This window comes from Anomaloglossus baeobatrachus, chromosome 9, assembly GCF_048569485.1.
Source record: "Anomaloglossus baeobatrachus isolate aAnoBae1 chromosome 9, aAnoBae1.hap1, whole genome shotgun sequence".
NCBI lineage: Eukaryota > Metazoa > Chordata > Amphibia > Anura > Aromobatidae > Anomaloglossus > Anomaloglossus baeobatrachus.
In genome coordinates, this window is record NC_134361.1 from 158,434,621 (window position 1) to 158,458,544 (window position 23,924).

The window sequence follows — 23,924 nt, forward strand, 5'->3', positions numbered from 1 at the left end:
TAAGGAATATTTACTGGCTTGTGAAACTTGTGCTCGAGCCAAGGCACCCCGTAACCTCCTTGCCGGATTTCTCCAGTCCCTACCTACTCCAGTAAGCCCTTGGACACATCTCTCCATGGACTTCATCACTGACCTTCCACCCTCAGAAGGGAAGACCTGTATCTGGGTAGTAGTGGATAGATTCAGCAAACAGTGTCATTTTGTTCCTCTGTCCGGATTACCCAATTCCGAAACTCTTAGCAAGTTGTTTATTAAGCATATTGTGCGGTTACACGGGGTTCCGTAAAATATTGTTTCTCACCGAGGAACACAGTTCGTCTCTAAATTCTGGAGGGCGTTTTGTAAAAAGATCAATATAGAGTTATCTTTTTCATCTGCCTACCACCCAGAGACCAATGGTCAGACCGAACGTTCCAATCAAACCTTTGAACAATATCTCCGGTGTTATGTGTCTGACCATCAGTCTGACTGGGTGGAATATCTGCCGCTAGCTGAGTTCGCTATCAATAATCAGTATCAGGAATCCATCAAGACTACCCCCTTTTTCTGCAATTTAGGGTTGCATCCACGTTTTGGTTCTTTTTCTTCCGCTGTGGTGGATACTCCTGAGGCTGAATTAACTGTAGACAAATTGAAGGCTATCTGGTCTGAGGTGAAAGAGAACCTGAAGAAGGCAAAGGTTGGTCAAGCCTCCTCTGCTAATAAGAGATGTTCCAAGGGCCCTAGCCTTGGAGTTGGGGACAAGGTATGGTTATCCACACAGAATATTAAACTCAAGGTCCCTTCTACTAAGCTGGATCCGAGGTTTATTGGACCTTATGAGATAATCGAGGTAATTAATCCCACAGCTTTCCGCCTGCAACTCCCCCCATCCTTTAAGATATCGAATGTGTTCCATGAGTCCCTCCTCAAGTTATATCATGTCCCCATTCACCCAGTCAGTGACCCTCCTCCTCCTGTTTTGGTTGAAGGTAACTTGGAGTATGAGGTACAGAGAATACTTGATTCCCGTATTGTCAGAGGGGCGGTACAATATTTGGTGCATTGGAGGGGTTACGGCCCTGAGGAGAGGTCATGGGTCCCTGCGAGAGATATTCCTGCTAAGGGTCTGGTCCTCTAGGTTATACATTGATATATAAAAAGTACAGCTAGAGCTGACGATTCTAAGCATACAACAAACAGAAGCTCCAGTATAAGGCTAAGTTCACATTTCCGCTAAAATCTATCAGTCACAATCCGCTGCTCTTGTAAACAGCGGAATCCGTTTAGCGGATTCCGCTGCTCCCATAGACTTGTATGAGCAGCGGATTGTGACTGATGATGCTGCGTTGCACCCTCCGCCCGACTGATCAGTCGTGGAACGACTGACCGCCGGGCGGGAGGAACGCAGCATGTAACGTTTTTTGAGCAGCGAGATCCGTCGGATTTCGCTGCGCATGCTCTCTGGCTCCCTGCACACGTCACCAGCTTTGCTTGGTTACCCGATATTTACCCTGGTTACGGTGCAAGGAGCCAGCGCTAAGCGGTGTAGGCCCGTAACCAAGGTAAATATCGGGTAACCAAGGTAAACATCGGGTGCTTTGCTGTTACCCGATATTTAGGCTGGTTACGTGTGCAGGGAGTCCGACACTTCCCCGCTCGGCCCCGCCCCCTCCCGCACTCCGCACATGTATGTACACACACACACACCTGTCCCCAGCCATGCAGACAAGCACTGCCACTGACACCCTCGTCTGGCTCCGCCCCCTGCTCGGCTCCGCCCCCTCCCGCACTTTGCATGTGCACACACACACACACACATACATACATACATACATACATGCACATACACACACTCACTCACACATACACTCACCTGTCCCCAGCCATGCAGACCGCAGCACTTCTACTGACATCCTCAGCGCCTGGCCCCGCCCCCCGCTCAGCTCCGCCCCCTCCCGCACTTTGCATGTGCACACACATACATACATACATACATACATGCACATACACACACTCACTCACTCACAGATACACTCACCTGTCCCCAGCCATGCAGACCGCAGCACTTCCACTGACATCCTCAGCGCCTGGCCCCGCCCCCCGCTCGGCTCTGCCCCCGAACTCCGCCCCCGCACACAACGGAATCCGACAAAGAATTCTGTTCTTTGTCATCCGTTGTACAGCGTTGAACAGCGCATCAGTCACATGCGTCAAGCGACGCATGTGACTGATACAAATCAACGGAAATGTGAACTTAGCCTAAGGTGCAAGAACAATGTGCAACAGCGGTGAACAGTGACATCTAGTGGTCAAGATAAGAAAAGGGCTGCAGCAGCTGAGATATAGAAAGTTAAAAGGGGAAAGGAAAAAAAAAAAAAAAAAAAGAGGACAAGCTTACTCCAAATGCGTTAACCCAACCTCCGTTCTCCCAGCAAAGTTCTATTAAGACCAGGTCTAGAAAATAGGGAAAAACTACAAATTACAATTTGACGAGCCAAACAAAACCCTGAAAACTCCAAAGAAGAACCAGGAAGGGGATAAATCTAAAAAACAACACACCCAAGAGATGTCAGCACAAAAATCCAGACAAGCACCAACCACCAACTTCACACTGTCAGACAGTGATGAGGATGAAGAGACACTAAGCGGAAATGCCAATCTCATGGAACACATCAAAGCCCTTCCTACAGCAAACTGCATCAGAAACCTATTTAAGGAATTCACGCAGACCATAAAAGAAGAGATGGCTGAATTTAAAAGCGACATAAAACAGATCTATACAAGAGTTCATACCCTTGAAAATGACTTTGACCAAATTACAACGCACTGAGAGAGAGTGACAGAAATCCTGATCGACAAACAAAAGAGATCTTCTTGCAAAAACTTCACATAGATGATCTCGAGAACAGGTCCAGAAGGAATAACCTTCGAATTCGAGGATTACCAGAATCAGTAGAAGACAAAGACATTCACACAGCCCTTAAACAGATATTTAATACTCTACTTGGCAAAGAAGAAACCATTGACATAGGGTTACAAAGAGCCCACAGAGTTTACAAACCCAAAACAGCAAACTGGGATAAACCAAGGGATGTTCTATGTTGTTTACAAAGCTTTAAAAGAAAGGAACAAATCTACCAAAAAGCGAGATACACCCGCAAGATTGAATATGAAGAGACAGAAATACAAATCTATCAGGACCTTTCAAAGCTCACTTTAGATCTGAGAAGACAATTACAGCCCTTAACAAAAACACTGAGAGAAAAAAATATAATCTACAGATGGATGTTTCCTTTTGGTTTAGCCATCTCCTTTGACAACAAAAATCTAATAATCAGAACTCCAGACGATCTTCCCTTTGTCCTCAATAAGTTGGACTTAATGCATATATAGATACCAGATTGGACCTCCGCTGAAGATTTCCTTCACTTGCCTGCACTACCTAAACGTGACAAATGGACCACAACATCACCACCCAGAGCAAGTAAAGTGAGAAAACTGAATCAGGGGCCAAAGAAGACTCCAAGAAATAGACAAGGGGAACAAGATGAAAATGGATGATGACTCTCCAATACCTTTATATACCTGACCTCATCATTCAAGTTTAAGAAATACCCTGATGAGAAACGGAAAAGAAAAGATATTCATATATAGAAAAAAAATCCTTTTTTTTTTTTTCTCTCTCTCTCTCCCTCCTCTCCCTCCGTTAACATTCCACCCAACGTTTTCGTTCGGGGAGGAGGAGAGAATTGGAGAGAAGTCGTAGTTTTGTCTAAGTTTACCACATGATTGCGTACGTTCCCAATTCAGTTCCTGTTCTAAAGACATTAAATTTGTTGAAATAGAGACATCGGGACTTAGGCGGGCTTTGCACGTTGCGACATCGCAATCCGATGCTGCGATGTCGCACGCGATAGTTCCCGCCCCCGTCGCAGGTACAATATCTTGTGATAGCTGGCGTAGCGATAATCATCGCTACGCCAGCTTCACATGCACTCACCTCCCCTGCAACCGTCGCTCTGGCTGGTGACCCGCCTCCTTCCTAAGGGGGCGGGTCATGCGGCGTCACAGCGACGTCACACGGCAGGCGGCCAATGGCGGTGGAGGGGTGGAGATGAGCAGGATGTAAACATCCCGCCCACCTCCTTCCTTCCGTATAGCCGCTGGCGGCAGGTAAGGAGATGTTCCTCGCTCCTGAGGCTTCATACACAGCGATGTGTGCTGCCGCAGGAACGAGGAAATACATCGTACCTGTCGTGGCACCGACATTATGGAAATGTCAGAGCCTGCACCGATGATACGATAACGACGCTTTTGCGCTCGTTCATCGTATCATCTAGGATTTAAACACTACGACATCGCAAGTGACGCCGGATGTGCGTCACTTTCGATTTGACCCCACCGACATCGCACCTGCGATGTCGTAGTGTGCAAAGCCACCCTTAGTCCTCTTTCTATCTGCCTGTGATTTGTGCATATCGTTAAATCAAATCACAATTCTACAAAGAACTCTCTTGGACGCTCATGACCTCTATCCTCATCATTCAAGCAACAGAACCGAAGACCATTGGTTGTAACTATACAAATATGGAATTTTGCTTTAATTGGTTATTATTTATCATTTATAACTGACTTGTTATCTCACCCTCTTACATTACATTTACTGATAAGACTTAGCTGGGAGATAGTGCCCCCCTAGTTCACTTCACTGAAAGTGTCAAGTACATATACTGTCTAAAAGTACTACATCCTAGGTCCACGCCCCCACGGACCGGAAAATCCACTATTGCAGATTACACTGGAAAGGATTGGCTTGGCTTAGGCTACTTTCACACCTCCAGTTTTTGCTCTGCGGCACAATACGGCGTTCTGCGGAAAAACCGCAACCGTTTTTTTTTTACGCCGGTTGCGTTTTTTTCTGCATAGACTTACATTAGTGCCATATTGTGCCGCAGGGGCTTGCGTTCGGTCCTGTTTTTGCCGCATGCGCCAGATTTAGCCGATGCCGCTGCCGGATAGAACGTTCCCTGCAACGTTTTTTGCTCCGGAAATAAAATCCGCATTGCGCCGCATCCGGCCGCGGCGGCGCATTTTTCAATGCATGCCTATCGACGCCGGATGCGGCGCGATGCGGAAAAAAACGCATCCGGTCGCCCGCATGCGGTTTTTTCCACTGCGCATGCTCAGCAGCGTTTCGTAACCGGAAAAAAACGGACGGCCGTATGTAAAAACTTATGCAAAGGATGCGGTGTTTTCGCCGCATCCGTTGCATAGGTTTCACAGCCGGATTGAGCCGCAGTGCTCAAACCGGATGTGTGAAAGTAGCCTTACCCTATCCCTTCCAGCTGCAAATTTTTTTTGTTTTTTCATTTCTCAATTTGAGAAATCCACAACGTCTCAAGGCTATGGCTAAGAGACTCAAATATCTCACACTCTATCCTATACTAAATCTTTTTCACCGTTCCCAGATACCTACCCAAATTTCAAAGATAAATTATCAATTATTTCATGGTAACTATGGCTAATCTTAACTTTATAACGTTCAATGTTAAAGGCATGAACATCCCCAAAAAAAGATCACAAATACTGAGCTAGCTTAACAAACACCAAATAGATATCGCTCTTCTCCAGGAAACTCACTTCAAGAAGACGTACACACCAGTAACAAAAAATAAGGTCTACACCAGATGGTTTAATGCCATTTCCCCAATCAAGAAAAATAAAGGGGTCTCGATTATTATCCATAAAAAGATACCCTTTAACCTCAAAGACGTCATTTATGATCCAGACGGCAGGTTCATCTTCTTGAAATGCCAACTATACAACTCCTTTTACACAATCATAAACATCATCGCCCCAAATACTAACCAGCTGCCCTTCTTTAAGAAAATATTCAACACTCTGCATCTTTTTTCAGAAGGGAATATAATATTAGGAGGTGACTTTAATATCCCCCTACACCCTCCATCAGACACCTCAGATGGACATTCAATGATCCCTATTAAAACAGTAAATTTCATTAAAAAATCCCTCACAGAATTACTTCTGGTCGACAGCTGGAGGATCTCACACCCCTCAACCAAAGATTACTCTTATTACTCACAAGTCCATAAGAAATACTCCAGAATAGATTATCTATTCATACCCCATCAACTTCTAAGCAATGTTGAAAAAATACATTATGTTATAATATTACTTTCTGATCATGCCGCCCTACTTTTAAACATAAAGCTTTCACAAGGCAGAAGACGCCCACTCAATTGGAAACTCAACAATAGTTTAATAAAAAACAAAACTTCTCAAGACTACATAAGAACGTCCATCCAAAACTACTTTAGAGAAAATTGCTTCAATAACATATGTGACCCTAACGTTTGGGAAACCCACAAAGCAGTTCTACGAGGTACTTTAATAGAACTCGGCACTAGAACCAAAAAAGAAAGAGAAAAAACAACAATTTCCCTTCTAGACCAAATAAAAAACTTAGAAGGACAACATAAAACAAATCAAAACCCTTCATTATAGAAGGAATTATTCAAGCTAAGATCTGAGCTCATAGCTCTTTTAAATCAAAAAAGCGAAAAATACCTTAACTTTGCAAGGTTTCGATCCTACCTTTACTCCAACAAAAGTGGGCGTAATTTAGCAAACATGATTAAAAAACAAATAAAAACAACATATATCACAAAACTAAAAATACGAATGACAAAGTACATCACAAAACTGAAGACATTGCTAATATTTTCTCTTCATACTACTCCAACTTATACATCCTCACAACAGCACAAGAGTCTCAAGACAGGAAAACAAAACTCATAAAAACTTTCCTAAAAGACCTGAAATTACCTAAACTCACAACCCAACAAGCACAAAATCTAATGATCCCAATATCCTCCCAAGAAGTAAAATCATCCAGAAACTCAACTCCGGGAGGGAAAAGTCCAGGCCCGAATGGTTTTTCAATTGAGTACTACAACATTTTTAAAACAGAACTAGTTCCACATATGACAAACTATTTTAACTATATAAACAAGAATAACCCATTCAATAAAGAAGCCCTAACAGCTCACATAACTCTAATCCCAAAAGAAGGAAAAGATCCATCCCTTTGCGGAAGCTATAGACCAATTTCGCTGATTAACAATGACATAAAACTGTATGCCAAAATCATAGCAAAAAGAATGCAAAACATAATACCTGATCTTATAAACCTAGAACAAGTGGGATTTACAAAAGAGAGAGAAGCAAAAGATAATGTAATTAAAACACTAAATGCCATTCAATATGCAAAACATAACAATATTGAAACTGCAATCATCACATCAGATGCAGAAAAAGCTTTCGACCGCGTCAATTGGCTATTTATCGAACAAACTTTAAAAAAATTTGGCTTCCCACCCTTATTCATTGACAAAATCCTGGCACTTTATACCACCCCAACCGCAAAGCTAAAAATAAATAATGAACTCGCATCTAGTTTTAACATAAAAAATGGAACCAGACAGGGCTGTCCCCTTTCACCACTTCTATTTATTCTAACAATAGAAACCTTTCTCCAGAAAATAAGACAAAATCCCAAGATCTCAGGCCTGAAATGCAACCAAATAGAATACAAATCCGCGGCATTTGCAGATGACATACTTTTCATTTTAACAAACCCTTCAAATTCAATTAAGGCCCTTACCACAGATTTCAAGTTATATAGTGAAGTCTCCAACTTCAAAATAAATTTTTCAAAATGTCATTTATTAAACATTAACATTCCCCCCAAAATATGGAAAGATGTATCAGAATCATCCCCTTTCAGTATTAGCAATTCCATCACCCACCTAGGCGTAAGAATTAGCAACTCCCTGTCTCAACTATACGATTTGAATCTCAAGCCACTTTTTCACAAAATAGAAGCCGACATTTCCGCTTGGAGCAGTTTACCAATCTCGTGGTTTGGGAGAACCAATTTAATCAAGATGATCATTCTGCCAAAAATCTTATACCTTCTACAAGTAATCCCTACAGATATCCCACAACATTTCTTCAGCAAATTGAAAAACATGATCTCAAATTTTATATGGCTTAAAAAGAGCCATAGACTAAAGTACACTATACTGACTGCTCCTAAATCTAGAGGAGGTACAGGACTCCCAGATTTTGAATGCTATTGGCTAGCCACACACATAGCCAGACTCATGGAGATGAAGACAAACCCCCCTAGAAAACTGTGGACTACCTTGGAAATCAGAAACTTAAAAGGAGACCTATCACATTTTCTATGGCCAACCCCTCACAACAGATTCAAATATAAAGACATACTGAACCCTTTTACCAAAGTAACACTTAAGCTTTGGCACAAATTTAATAAAAAACTAGATCTAATTCCGAACATTTGCAGAGCCACCCGCATTTTACATGTAATCCCGCAAAAATTTAGACTCCTAAAAAACAAAATTAGGACATCAAAAAAATCTCTGCAACATAACACTATCAGAGATAATCCATAACCATGAACCATTAACTATACAAGAGCTAAAATCCATCTTTAATCCAATAGATTTAAAAGATAAAGACCTAGCCATCATTAGAGACCTAGCTTCATATCACATCCCAGATATTTCCCCTTCAAACCTGTCCCCCCAACAAGAATTTCTACTACATGCTCAAGGGAAGAATAGGCTAATCTCAAAAATATACAAGCTACTATATAACACTTCGGAAAAACCTTCTTACATTAACAGATGGGAAATGGAACTAAACACCACCTTCAACCCTAGTGAAATTGAAATGATCTTCAACAACGCGCACAACCTATCAACCTCATCTAGATATCAAGAAGTCAACTATAAAATTATCTCACGGTGGTATAAAACCACAGACATTCTCTACATAATTGACAACTCCTTGTCGCCACACTGCTGGAGATGTAATCAAATGACTGGCACTCCTTCACACATTTGGTATCATTGCCCAAAAATAGCAAAATATTGGGATTCCATTAAAATTCACATAGAAAATGCTCTCAAGACCAAACTCCCTTTCAACCCAAACTTTATTATCCTCAATCTAGATCCACAAAAGGAACACCTAAACAAACTCTCAATAATACCTCATCTCATAAATTAGACACCGTATGTCCATGTACATAGAAAAACACAGTAGGGTGGGTCATACATAAAATCGCCACACTACTATAGAGCTACTCAAATAGCATAACAAACAGAGAACTAGGAGTAAATATGCTTCAAATCAGTCAATTTATTGGTACAAAAGGTCATAAAATCGAAAAATACAAGGTCATGGGACCAAGGCAATGTTAGGGCACAGGAGGGGGCAAAGATGAAAAAGGGGGGCAAGAAACGGATATCTGCACTTGTGTGAAACCTCAGTTTCAAGTCTCCACACCTAGACACACATGTATCAAAGGGTAAACAAATAGAAATGTCCAAATAGCTTATAACGTAACAACTCTAAAGTTTTTAAATGGACATGTGAGCCATGTCAGGAGTGGTAACAGGACAGGCAGGCAGCAATGTTGGAACACATGCACCATATGCCCCAATTGTAAAGGTAATAAAACAAGGGTTCATTAAAGTTAAAGAGGTCAAACCAAAAGGAAGACACTGATGCATGTAAACACTACATTACAACCAACCTGCGGACCTGTATGATGTAACACAAAAAGCATGCAGAAAACTCCGGAAGTGACGAGGAGGGAAGAAACCCCCCAGTGGGACTCCAACGTACGTTTCACGTTAGTGGTATATTCGCTTCATCAGGGAGTGGGTAACAAATACGGCAGGGCTACTATAAATAGCCCAGCGTCCAGCTGATACACCTCACCGATTGTTCTCGGCGCGTGCGCACATCGCACCACACGGACTCAGCACCTCCCACTGGCCGTCATGACCCAGCGCATGCGCGGGAGCGGGGACGCGTCTCCATAGCTCCCGCGCATGCGCAAAGGTCAAACAGAGACAGCCGGGGAGAGCAGAGCCGGCGGTGAGATGCAGGCAAGCGCACATCAATGAGAGCACAGAACCCAGAAATTCAGACCACATACCGCAGCAATAACATATGATGCAAAGAAATCGTAGATATGAACAACATTGTATCTCACAATATAAATATAAATGTAAATAGATACATAAACATTAATCACAGATGAAAATAGCGCTGGTTCCAGGGCTCCATGTGTAGCTTGAGAGTAGAAGTATATAGAAGGCAATCAGATTTCGAGACCAAAAGACGAGGGTGACAGCTGGAATTATAGCTGCGCCACATAAGATATAGGGGAAAGAAAAAAGATCATATAAGTAAAAAATATAAAAAATACGCCCAGGTCAAAAGAGACCAAAACACATATAAGCAATAATGATAAAAACAGTAAAACCCCTAAAAGAAAGGGGGAAAGAAACCACCCCATACATGGTGATCTCAGAGGAAAGAGGCAAAACTTAAAGCCTCGTTGAGACCAGATGGGGCGACTGTGCCAAGAGTCACCATCCATCTGGTCTCGCGTTGGGCCAGTTTCCTTTTGATATTGCCACCTCTAATGCCGCCATGGATGACTTCGATGCCCCGAACCATTAAAGATTTGGGATCGCATCCATGGTAGGTTTTAAAATGGTGCGGCAATGTCTTTAAGGCGGCAAAATCATCCACTGTTCGGGCCGCCGCAATGTCACGCACGTGCTCCCTAACACGGATGCGTAGCTCACGAGATGTCAAACCAATATAAATTAGTGAGCATCCGCAGACCGCGTAGTACACGACGTTAGATGTGCCGCAAGAGATGTAATCTCTAATTTGAAACTCACGTTTCCCATCCGCGGATGAAAAAACAAAGCTACGTGACACATTGCGGCAGGCCAGTCAGTGGCCACATGGAAAGCAGCCAAAACGAGGTAACGTAGAACCAAGGAAACCAGATGTGGGAGGAACATAATGACTTTGGACAAGCTTATCCTTCAAATTTAATGATCTTCTCGCGGTCATCAATGGATAATCAGAGAGTGACTCCCTGAGGGATGGGTCTGTCTTCAAAATAGGCCAGTGTTGGTTAAGGATGGCTCTCATGTTATGCCATTCACTGTTATATGTAGTAATGAATCTAACGCTGGGTGTATCAGAAGAATGTTTCTGTCTAGAAAGAAGGAGCTGGGATCGCGGAGTGTTCTTCTTTTTTATATTTTTTACTTATATGATCTTTTTTCTTTCCCCTATATCTTATGCGGCGCAGCTATAATTCCAGCTGTCACCCTCGTCTTTTGGTCTCGAAATATGATTGCCTTCTATATACTTCTACTCTCAAGCTACACATGGAGCCCTGGAACCAGCGCTATTTTCATCTGTGATTAATGTTTATGTATCTATTTACATTTATATTGTGAGATACAATGTTGTTCATATCTACGATTTCTTTGCATCATATGTTATTGCTGCGGTATGTGGTCTGAATTTCCGGGTTCTGTGCTCTCATTGATGTGCGCTTGCCTGCATCTCACCGCCGGCTCTGCTCTCCCCGGCTGTCTCTGTTTGACCTTTGCGCATGCGCGGGAGCTATGGAGACGCGTCCCCGCTCCCGCGCATGCGCTGGGTCATGACGGCCAGTGGGAGGTGCTGAGTCCGTGTGGTGCGATGTGCGCACGCGCCGAGAACAATCGGTGAGGTGTATCAGCTGGACGCTGGGCTATTTATAGTAGCCCTGCCGCGTTTGTTACCCACTCCCTGATGAAGCGAATATACCACTAACGTGAAACGTACGTTGGAGTCCCACTGGGGGGTTTCTTCCCTCCTCGTCACTTCCGGAGTTTTCTGCATGCTTTTTGTGTTACATCATACAGGAAATCGTATAATAAAGCAGGAGAGAAGCAAAGTCCTGCACCACCGCAGATTACCTGCAATATCGCTTGCGGTACCGCCTGTGCCTGTGCTCGGGTGGAGAGCCTGGAGGGTCCGACAATCCAAGAGCGGGGTGCTGGTCATAAAGCAAAGTCCATTGATGTAGCGTGAGAGTAGAAAGAGACCGCACTCAATCCGCTGTGAAGGATTTCTTTATTCAAACACGTGCAGAGTGGAGGGCTGGAGACACACTGTGAGCTGGCTCCTCAAGAATGGACGACAGCTGTTTCGCCCAAATTGGGCTTCCACAGGTCCACATGTGGAGCTACGGCTACACCCCTTTTAAAGGAGTGCTCACAGATTGCCCCAGACCACATAAAAACAAATAGGAGATTTGTGTATGCATATAAAATACATGTATCCATTTCCATGCATGAATTTACAACAAATTTTAAACATGTGAAAGAACACACTTGAATAAAATGAAGCAACGGATGATAGACAGGCAGAACTATCATAGGAACACAGATATTAAACATGTAAAAAGACACACTTGAATAAAATGAAGCAATGGGTGGTAGACAGGCAGAACTATCATAGGAACACAGATAGATCCACACGATCGTTTAAACCTTGGGGGCCCTGTGCCCCATAATTAATAATTAACCTTCTTGGGCTCCGTTGAAAGCAAATATGTTTTTTCTGACACCAACCCTTTTTTGAAATACATTCGCCATTTTTTGAGGTATGTGGACGACATATTCATAGTGTGGGCTGGCACTGAGGTCCTCTTTGCAGATTTCGTGTCCTATCTCAACACCTGTAACACCATGAATATGTCCTTTACTTCCTCATATGGTGGCGATACTCTCAATTTTTTAGATATTGAGGTTTCTATCAAGGAGGGCGATATTTGTACAAGGTTGTTCAGAAAGCCGACGGCATCAAACTCCCTTCTTCATTATCAAAGTGCCCACCCCCTCCACATTAAGACGGGTTTGCCCTACAGTCAATTCCTGAGAGTGCGTAGAGCAAACAGTTCAGAGGAATCTTTTCTTCAACAATCTCAGGAGTTGAAGATTAGATTGCATCAAAGAGGTTAACCAAAAAAACTGATTGATTCAGCCTGTGAGAGAGCTAGGTCAGACGGCGCCACGTCTGTCCGTAAAAACCGCACCGGAAAATGTGTTGACAATTTGGGTAGGTTTGTCTTTAATTTTAAATTTGGACCTCTGGAGCATGCCATTAGAACTGCTCTTTGCAGAAATTGGCATATTTTGAAGAATGATCCGGCTTTATCTGACAGGACAATGTCCAATCCTTTGGTATCGTTCAGACGATGCGGCAATTTGCGGGACAGACTTGTGAGGAACAGACTTACGAATTCGACAACCTGGCTAGACAAATGCTGCCCACCAGGGAATTATCGGTGTGGTCAGTGTCGTTTTTGCAGCCAGCATCTAAAAGGTCGCTCCGTACAAGTCGGCCCGCACTTGCACACTGTCCATCAATTCATCTCATGCAAAACCAAGTTTGTAGTCTATGTGGTGCTCTGCCCTTGTGGCAGGTTCTACATAGGCAAGACTATAAGATGCTTATATGTGCGATTCAGGGAACATTACAGTTCAATAACATCAGGGAAAGGTTCTCCCAGATTAATTTCCCATATCCAGGATTATCATGATGGTGACCCCGACGTTTTGCGTTTTGCCGGCCTTAAAAAGGTCTCTCTCCCTTTGAAGGGAGGCGACCTGCACAAATTGTTGCTACAAGAGGAGGCTAGGTTAATTATTAATTATGGGGCACAGGGCCCCCAAGGTTTAAACGATCGTGTGGATCTATCTGTGTTCCTATGATAGTTCTGCCTGTCTACCACCCATTGCTTCATTTTATTCAAGTGTGTCTTTTTACATGTTTAATATCTGTGTTCCTATGATAGTTCTGCCTGTCTATCATCCGTTGCTTCATTTTATTCAAGTGTGTTCTTTCACATGTTTAAAATTTGTTGTAAATTCATGCATGGAAATGGATACATGTATTTTATATGCATACACAAATCTCCTATTTGTTTTTATGTGGTCTGGGGCAATCTGTGAGCACTCCTTTAAAAGGGGTGTAGTCGTAGCTCCACATGTGGACCTGTGGAAGCCCAATTTGGGCGAAACAGCTGTCGTCCATTCTTGAGGAGCCAGCTCACAGTGTGTCTCCAGCCCTCCACTCTGCACGTGTTTGAATAAAGAAATCCTTCACAGCGGATTGAGTGCGGTCTCTTTCTACTCTCACGCTACATTACATCATACAGGTCCGCAGGTTGGTTGTAATGTAGTGTTTACATGCATCAGTGTCTTCCTTTTGGTTTGACCTCTTTAACTTTAATGAACCCTTGTTTTATTACCTTTACAATTGGGGCATATGGTGCATGTGTTCCAACATTGCTGCCTGCCTGTCCTGTTACCACTCCTGACATGGCTCACATGTCCATTTAAAAACTTTAGAGTTGTTACGTTATAAGCAATTTGGACATTTCTATTTGTTTACCCTTATATACATGTGTGTCTAGGTGTGGAGACTTGAAACTGAGGTTTCACACAAGTGCAGATATCCGTTTCTTGCCCCCCTTTTTCATCTTTGCCCCCTCCTGTGCCCTAACATTGCCTTGGTCCCATGACCTTGTATTTTTCGATTTTATGACCTTTTGTACCAATAAATTGACTGATTTGAAGCATATTTACTCCTAGTTCTCTGTTTGTTATGCTATTTGAGTAGCTCTATAGTAGTGTGGCGATTTTATGTATGACCCACCCTACTGTGTTTTTCTATGTACATGGACATACGGTGTCTAATTTATGAGATGAGGTATTATTGAGAGTTATTCTCTGTGGTTTCCACAGTTTTTGTCCTAAATATTATGGATTTCAGGGCCCGTGATGATGCTTGGCTCTCCCAACTTAATACGGCACTAGAGGCGGCTGGCAATCTTGGTGACGAGGCTTCCGGTGATGTCGACACGAAAGAGGCAGTGTCCCGGTACAGGGATTTACTGAGACGTCGAACTAAGATGTGGTGGAACAGGGCTTTTATGGACAAGTATATAGCCAAACATCTAATTCCAAGGGGTCTCCGTATTCAGGTGTTCCCCTCCTTCCCTGTTGAGAGTGACTCCTTTAAGGCCAAGTGGGAGGAGTTGTCGAGTGCCTGCTCTAGAGGTTATCTGCAGCTCTTAAGTGACTTCAACAGTTCATCTATTGATGAGATGGAAAAGGAAATGGAGGAACTCCTTCAATTGATCAAGTCAAAATTGACTGTAGAGGCCTTGGCCAAATTCAATAATGATATCGATCTGGAGCTTAGTAAAATGGAGAAGGAGTTGCAAACATTCAAACTCAAAAAATTCCAGAGAGATTTACGTGATCAGCAATTAAATCATGTCTATAGATGGCAACAACCGTCCTATAGATCACGATCAAGGTATCGATCCAAGTCTGGATCACGCTCTCGGTCTACTTCAATAGTGTCCGGTCTCTCTGCTGACGAATCTGGGCCTTCTGGGCGTCTAAATTTAAACTCTAAACCTGACTCTATACCAACTGGTATGACGACAAGATTGAAGGCTACCACGCAGGCTCCACATAAGACATCCAAAAAGGTTAGCAGAGCACTGCAGATAATTAATCTATCCGTACATGCACTGTCAGAGGCACAGGTTGAAGTTCTCTCCATGGGCCTCTCTTTCTCCCCGACTAATTCTTTTGATTTCTTTACAGCCATGAAGGACCTGTTCTTATTTTCCCGCAAATTGGTGCTTAAAAAACTTCACACTCGTGACGCGCACATTTCTGGTTTGGATAGTCGTGCGGAGAGGGAGGCCATTGCAATTCTGGAGGAACTCCAATCTGAGCAACAACAACCTCCCGACAGTGCTGGTATGTTCCCATCTTGTATCATGCCTAGGTCAATGAAGTTTCCCCCATTGTCGCTGTGTCCTTCCGTGGATATCTTCACTAAGTTGGTTGTTGATGATTTTACACATCTGTCGTCAAGAAAATATAATGACAATCTTACGTTCCGACAGAGGACTGCCCTCAAACAACTAGAGGGATGGAGGGACGTCCTTTTTAAACCTGCAGACAAGGGGGGAAACATTGTAATATGGTCCATTGATAAGTACGAGAAAGAGGCCTTTCGCCAGTTGAGAGATAAGAACACTTATAAGAAGCTCGATTTCAATCCTCTTATTTCTTTTTCCAGAGATCTTCAGATAATACTTGAGCAGGCATTTGACATGGGTCTTATCACAAAGAAGGTTTTGGAGGGACTTATAGTCAAATACCCGAGGGTGCCCACCCTTTATCTGCTCCCCAAGATCCATAAGGATGCCCTTGATCCGCCGGGCCGTCCGATTGTGTCTGGGTTGGAGGGAATGTGTGACCCGGTATGCAAATTCATTGATTTTTACCTAAAACCGTTGGTTGAAACACTTCCCTCCTACCTAAAGGACACGACGGACGTGCTCAATAGGATCGATGGCATCTATATGGAGGCGGACATGCTGATCGTCACGGCGGATATAGAGTCTTTGTACACCTGTATCCGCCATGAGGATGGCCTGGCAGCGGTCCGCTTCTTCCTCGGGACCTCAGGTCGGGACAGTGAGATGTGTGATTTGATACTTCAGCTGCTCCGCTTTATTCTAACCCATAATTTTTTTACTTTTAAGAACTCGTTTTACCTGCAGCAGCGTGGCACTGCAATGGGTGCGGCCTGTGCGCCCTCGTACGCTAATCTCTTCCTGGGTTATTGGGAGAGATTCGTTTTTGGCGACGAGGGTGACCTGGCCGTATCTGCAGTGCTGGCTCAGGTATATTGATGACCTGTTGTTTTTTTGGAGGGGTACGGCGGAGCAGCTGGACTCTTTTATGGGCAGACTAGGCGTGAATTCTTTCAGCATCAAGTTGACTTACAAATATAACACCAAGTGCATTGATTTTTTAGATGTCCTCATTGATGTTGATGACAACAACTTAATTCAAACGGATGTGTTTCGTAAGTCCACATCCGTTAATTCACTTATTCATGCCTCGTCTGCCCATCACACATCTACCATTAATGCTGTCCCTACCGGACAGTTCCTGAGGATGAGGAGGATTTGCTCCTCGGATGCTAAATTCGAGGAGCAAGCTGCCGACTTGATGTCACGCTTCCGGGAAAGGGGCTATAGCAATCGCAGTATAAAGCATGGGTACCTAAGGGCGAAGAACACTCCGCGATCCCAGCTCCTTCTTTCTAGACAGAAACATTCTTCTGATACACCCAGCGTTAGATTCATTACTACATATAACAGTGAATGGCATAACATGAGAGCCATCCTTAACCAACACTGGCCTATTTTGAAGACAGACCCATCCCTCAGGGAGTCACTCTCTGATTATCCATTGACGACCGCGAGAAGATCATCAAATTTGAAGGATAAGCTTGTCCAAAGTCATTATGTTCCTCCCACATCTGGTTTCCTTGGTTCTACGTTACCTCGTTTTGGCTGCTTTCCACGTGGCCACTGTCTGGCCTGCCGCAATGTGTCACGTAGCTTTGTTTTTTCATCGGCGGATGGGAAACGTGAGTTTCAAATTAGAGATTACATCTCTTGCGGCACATCTAACGTCGTGTACTACGCGGTCTGCGGATGCTCACTAATTTATATTGGTTTGACATCTCGTGAGCTACGCATCCGTGTTAGGGAGCACGTGCGTGACATTGCGGCGGCCCGAACAGTGGATGATTTTGCCACCTTAAAGACATTGCCGCGCCATTTTAAAACCTACCATGGATGCGATCCCAAATCTTTAATGGTTTGGGGCATCGAAGTCATCCATGGCGGCATTAGAGGTGGCAATATCAAAAGGAAACTGGCCCAACGCGAGACCAGATGGATGGTGACTCTTGGCACAGTCGCCCCATCTGGTCTCAACGAGGCTTTAAGTTTTGCCTCTTTCCTCTGAGATCACCGTGTATGGGGTAGTCTCTTTCCCCCTTTCTTTTAGGGGTTTTACTGTTTTTATCATTATTGCTTATATGTGTTTTGGTCTCTTTTGACCTGGGCGTATTTTTTATATTTTTTACTTATATGATCTTTTTTCTTTCCCCTATATCTTATGCGGCGCAGCTATAATTCCAGCTGTCACCCTCGTCTTTTGGTCTCGAAATATGATTGCCTTCTATATACTTCTACTCTCAAGCTACACATGGAGCCCTGGAACCAGCGCTATTTTCATCTGTGATTAATGTTTATGTATCTATTTACATTTATATTTATATTGTGAGATACAATGTTGTTCATATCTACAATTTCTTTGCATCATATGTTATTGCTGCGGTATGTGGTCTGAATTTCCGGGTTCTGTGCTCTCATTGATGTGCGCTTGCCTGCATCTCACCGCCGACTCTGCTCTCCCCGGCTGTCTCTGTTTGACCTTTGCGCATGCGCGGGAGCTATGGAGACGCGTCCCCGCTCCCGCGCATGCGCTGGGTCATGACGGCCAGTGGGAGGTGCTGAGTCCGTGTGGTGCGATGTGCGCACGCGCCGAGAACAATCGGTGAGGTGTATCAGCTGGACACTGGGCTATTTATAGTAGCCCTGCCGCGTTTGTTACCCACTCCCTGATGAAGCGAATATACCACTAACGTGAAACGTACGTTGGAGTCCCACTGGGGGGTTTCTTCCCTCCTCGTCACTTCCGGAGTTTTCTGCATGCTTTTTGTATTACATCATACAGGTCCGCAGGTTGGTTGTAATGTAGTGTGCACATGCATCAGTGTCTTCCTTTTGGTTTGACCTCTTTAACTTTAATGAACCCTTGTTTTATTACCTTTACAATTGGGGCATATGGTGCATGTGTTCCAACATTGCTGCCTGCCTGTCCTGTTACCACTCCTGACATGGCTCACATGTCCATTTAAAAACTTTAGAGTTGTTACGTTATAAGCTATTTGGACATTTCTATTTGTTTACCCTTTGATACATGTGTCTAGGTGTGGAGACTTGAAACTGAGGTTTCACACAAGTGCAGATATCCGTTTCTTGCCCCCCTTTTTCATCTTTGCCCCCTCCTGTGCCCTAACATTGCCTTGGTCCCATGACCTTGTATTTTTCGATTTTATGACCTTTTGTACCAATAAATTGACTGATTTGAAGCATATTTACTCCTAGTTCTCTGTTTCTCATCTCATAAATGCAGCAAAACTTCTAATAGCCAGACACTGGAAAGAAGGTGATGCACCGAGTCTAACCGAGTGGTTCAATGAATCAAATCTTATAAGCATACATGAAAAAGCCCGATTGCATGACACTAGGAAAAATGCGAAGCTTTTAGAATCTTGGGACAAATGAGACAGATACCAAAAGCTAACTAAAATCTCTTGACAAATTTGCTCATCCAAAGATAACACATTAGCTCAGAAACCGAATAGACAGCTAAGCAAAACAAACACGTTGCTCATACACACCTCTGAAAACAAAGCCTTTTCATACTTTCATATATATAAATCCTAGTAACCAGACACCTTCTTAGAAATAGGTGGGAATCTCACCTTTTTCCCCTTCCCCTGCCCCCTCTACATTCCCAACCCCTTGTCCTCTCTTTACTTTATACCAACCTCACGTCCCCATCTCTCCCTCTTTCCTTTCCTTTTCTCATTCCTTTCATCTGAAAAATACATGTTTATGCTTATTTGTTGTTGCTATTTCATTTCTGTAATATTAAGAAACATCTTAAATAAAGAATTTACAAAAAAAAGAAGTAACCCAGACATTAAGGGTATTCACACTAGAAACACCCATCATAAGATAGGGCTCTTCAGAGATGATGTGATACTATCCCTGTCAGAACCCATTACCTCAGCTGCTGAAGTTATTAGGATACTAGGAAAGTTCTCTCAAATATCGTATTACAAGTTAAACAAAAAAAAACCCTAAAATGATGCACTTCAACCTCAATAATATTATCGAACAGATAGGTACTTCCACTTCTTTCTCATGAGAGAATGAATCTATGCCTTATCTTGGAGTGCTCCTCAATAAAAATGTAACAAAAATGGTTGCCAATAACATTAGTCTTTGAGTGAAAATTTTCAAAAAGACTTGACACGCACCGCAAATAAGGATTTGTCGTGGTTAGGTAGAGTGGTATTCTTAAAGATGATGACATTACCAAAAATGTTATATATCCTTAGATCCATACCTTTAATGATCCCGGCAAATCAATTAAACAAACTTCAAAAAGTACTTAGTGACTTTATTTGGAACTATAAAAGGCCAAAAGTGAATAAAAACATTTTACTCAAACAGAAAAAAATGGGAGGTATAGGGCTCCCCAATATTAAAAACTATCATCTTTCTAATTTAATTAAACTGAGTCAGAGGTTTATAGAGGGAAGCAATTTATTTCCTTGGATGGATTTAGAGATGTCCTCTGTTAATTACCAACCCATAAAATCTTTAATTTTAACTCACCTAATCAACCCTTCTATCCCACCTCCAAACTCCCCTACTTTATATGCTACAATAAGAGCATGGAAAACTTTTGCCAAAACTCCGACTAATCTTAATAAAAATCATCTTCTTAGAAATACTCCCCTAAACATTTTGGCGATTCTGGATAACTCAGAAATTCCCTCAACATGGCAGGAGTCAAATCTAAAAACGGTTGGAGACATCTTCAACGGAAAAGACTTTCTAAATTTCCTGGATATAAAGATCAAACACAAGCTCCCAGACTCTGACTTTAAGGCCCTCATCAAAGTTAGGGAAATTTTAAAGACAAAATTATTATTTACAAACCCCCTTTCTGAAATAACCTGTATGTTATTCTGCAACCCAACCAAAATGTCCCTATGGTGTTGTAAAAATATCTATAAGGCTGCTTTCACACTACGTTTTTTTAACATGCGTCATGAACGTTTTTTTGCTGTAAAAGTGGATCCTGCTTTTACAGCAAAAAAGCGCATGCAAACGCATGTGTTATTTTGCATGATCCTGTCACTTTAAGTTTATGGGCAGGCATTGGAGTCATGTGATCGGGAGTCAGTGGAACTGTACGTGAAAGACTGGGAGCCGGCTTCTGACAGCTGCAGTCTGGCTCGTAACCAAGGTAAACATCGGATAACTTGCTTGGATACCCGATATTTATCTTGGTTACGAGCATCCGCAGCTGCTAGGAGCCGGGCTCCCTGCACACATAGCCAACGTAAACATCGGGTAACTAAGAGAAGCGCTTTGCTTGGTTACCCGATATTTATCTTGGTTGTGAGTGTCTGCAGCTCTCAGGCGGGGGAGAGAGAGGAGAGGGAGAGAGAGGCAGAGAGGGAGGAGGAGAGAGACAGAGAGGGAGGGGGAGAGAGGGAGGGGGAGAGAGAGACAGAGAGAGAGGAGAGGGAGGAGGAGAGAGACAGAGAGGGAGGAGGAGAGAGACAGAGAGGGAGGGAGAGAGAGGGACTGATCACCCGAGGCTGGTTTCTGGGCATGCTCAGTAGAGCAAGCAGGATCCTGTCTATCAGCATGCCAGCGTTCACATACGTTTGCGTGCTGTTTAGTTAGGATCCAGCAATTTGCAGTATTTGGACGCAGCTCAAAAACGCTACAAGTAACGTTTTTGAAAAATGGTAAAATACTGCAAGTCGCTGGATCCTCACTATAACGCACGCAAACGCATGTGAACGCATGTTGACGCGAGTCCATTGCAAATGCATTGAAATGAAAACGCATTTGCACTGGATCCGTTTTTGCGTTAAAAAAACGTTCAGGACGCATGTTAAAAAAACGTAGTGTGAAAGCATCCTAACTACTTCAATAACGATCTAACATTCCACAAAAGCAAATATATGCTAGATTGGAAAAAAGATTTGGGTAAGAGCTTTACGGATGAGGAATGGCAAAAAGCCATTTCACTAACCTATTCTTCAAATACGTGTGCCTCTCTTCATCAATCTCACTTCAAAATTCTCTCACGTTGGTATCTCACTCCATGCAGACTTGCTAAATTTAATAGAGAGACGTCCCCTTTATGTTGGAGGGATTGCGACGAGAGAGGTACTCTACTCCACATTTTCTGGAGTTGTCCCAAATTAAAGAGTCTCTGGGAAAATATTTCTAGTCTGATTAATCAGATTACTAACTCCACAATTCAGGTAACTCCCCAAATGGCCCTGCTTTCACTTTATTTGGAAAAATTTGACCCTATATATAAACCTATCCTAACTCATTTATTTCTAGTTACTAGAAATCTTATAGCTTCTAATTGGAAGAAACCTGCGGTGCCCACTATCTCTGAGGTCGTAGACACTACTTCTCTTCACAACAACTTCGAGAAGTACTTTGCTACCATTAACAATGCCTTTGCCTCCTATTACCGAAGATGGGATCACTGGAATATTTTTATACAAGGTATTACATAAATAAATATTTATAACTATTTAAAAACCTTTTTTATAACATGAATCCTTTTATTCAAACCCTCAGTCATGCTTTCTTGACAATATGCTTATATTCCTAGAATGGAAGCCTGTTAACATGGTTGAGATTTGTATATGTTCATTGTTCTTCCTTTTACCCACTCCCTCTTCACCTTGTTTTTCCTTGCCTCCACCCTCCTCCTCTTTTTTTATCCCCAATAAAGTAATTACTTTACCTCCCCTTCCCTCTCCTTTCTCTTTTCCTATACCTACCCCCCCAGATAAAAAAGTTTAATTCATACAATCAGGGCCGGATTATAGGCAGGGCAGGCGGGGCTGCCGCCCAGGGGCCCCCACCACAAGAGCCTCCAAGGGGGCCCCCACCACCAGCTGTCTTCGGCTCCCTGTGTTGGTGGCCCCCATGATCATAGCTGGCTTTATCTATATGTGAGTAGTGCAGTTGCACAGTGTGCCGTCCGCCAGGCTCCAGAGGGGGGCGGTGCAGGGAGACAGATGTCATTTTGATTTTCAGTTTCCTCTCTGCCGCTGCTATCTGCCCGAGAGGATTGTGGGGGCGGGAAATTCATCGTCTCTGATGTGTCACCGGCCATTCTGCTGCTGTGGATGCAGCTAGAGCCTGAACCGTCCATGAGAGATGCAGGCTGTGATAGAAGGACGATGTCAGCTGTGAGAGTAAGGTCACTCAGCAGGGCAGGGGGAGGGATATATAGAGGGGGCTACAGTGCTCTCCAAGTAACTCCAAAACAGAGCTATCAGTAAGGGGGAATAACTGCATATAGCTGCACATGAAAGGTGGAGACAGGGACATGGGGGGGGGGGGGTCATTTTACTGCAAGAGGTGAAGTGTGTATGAACGACCTACATAGGAGCTACATTGCAGTATAGTCACTGACACCCATCATTGTTTAAACCTACCTACACCTCCTTAATTACACTATTCCCTTTTCATATAATCAGAATGTAAGCCCCTTCCCTAGATTATAATCATATAATAATGCCCCCTCCCCCACTAGATTGTAATCATACAATAATGCCCCCTCCCCCACTAGATTGTAATCATATGATAATGCTCCCTCCCCCACTAGATTGTAATCATATAATAATGCTCCCTCCCCCACTAGATTATAATCATATAATAATGCCCCCTCCCCCACTAGATTGTAATCATATGATAATGCTCCCTCCCCCACTAGATTGTAATCATACAATAATGCCCCCTCCCCCACCAGATTGTAATCATACAATAATGCCCCCTCCCCCACCAGATTGTAATCATACAATAATGCCCCCTCCCCCACCAGATTGTAATCATATAATAATGCCCCCTCCCCCACTGGAGTATAATCATAGGATAACACTCCCCTCACCTGGAGAGCAATCATAAAATAATGCCCCCCCCTTCCCCTGGAATATAATAGAGTAAAACACCTCACTAATGGAGTATAATCATAAAATAAAGCCCCCTCCCTAGAGTGGAGTATAATCATAGAATAATGTCCCCCATCCCTTTGACTATAATCTTTATCCCCTTTTTGAGTATATTCATGCACTACCTTATTGTGATATAACCGCCTCCTGGAGTATAATTACATACACCCCTTGCAGTAAAATGATGCCCCCCGGAGTTTAATGTGTTCTTTCCA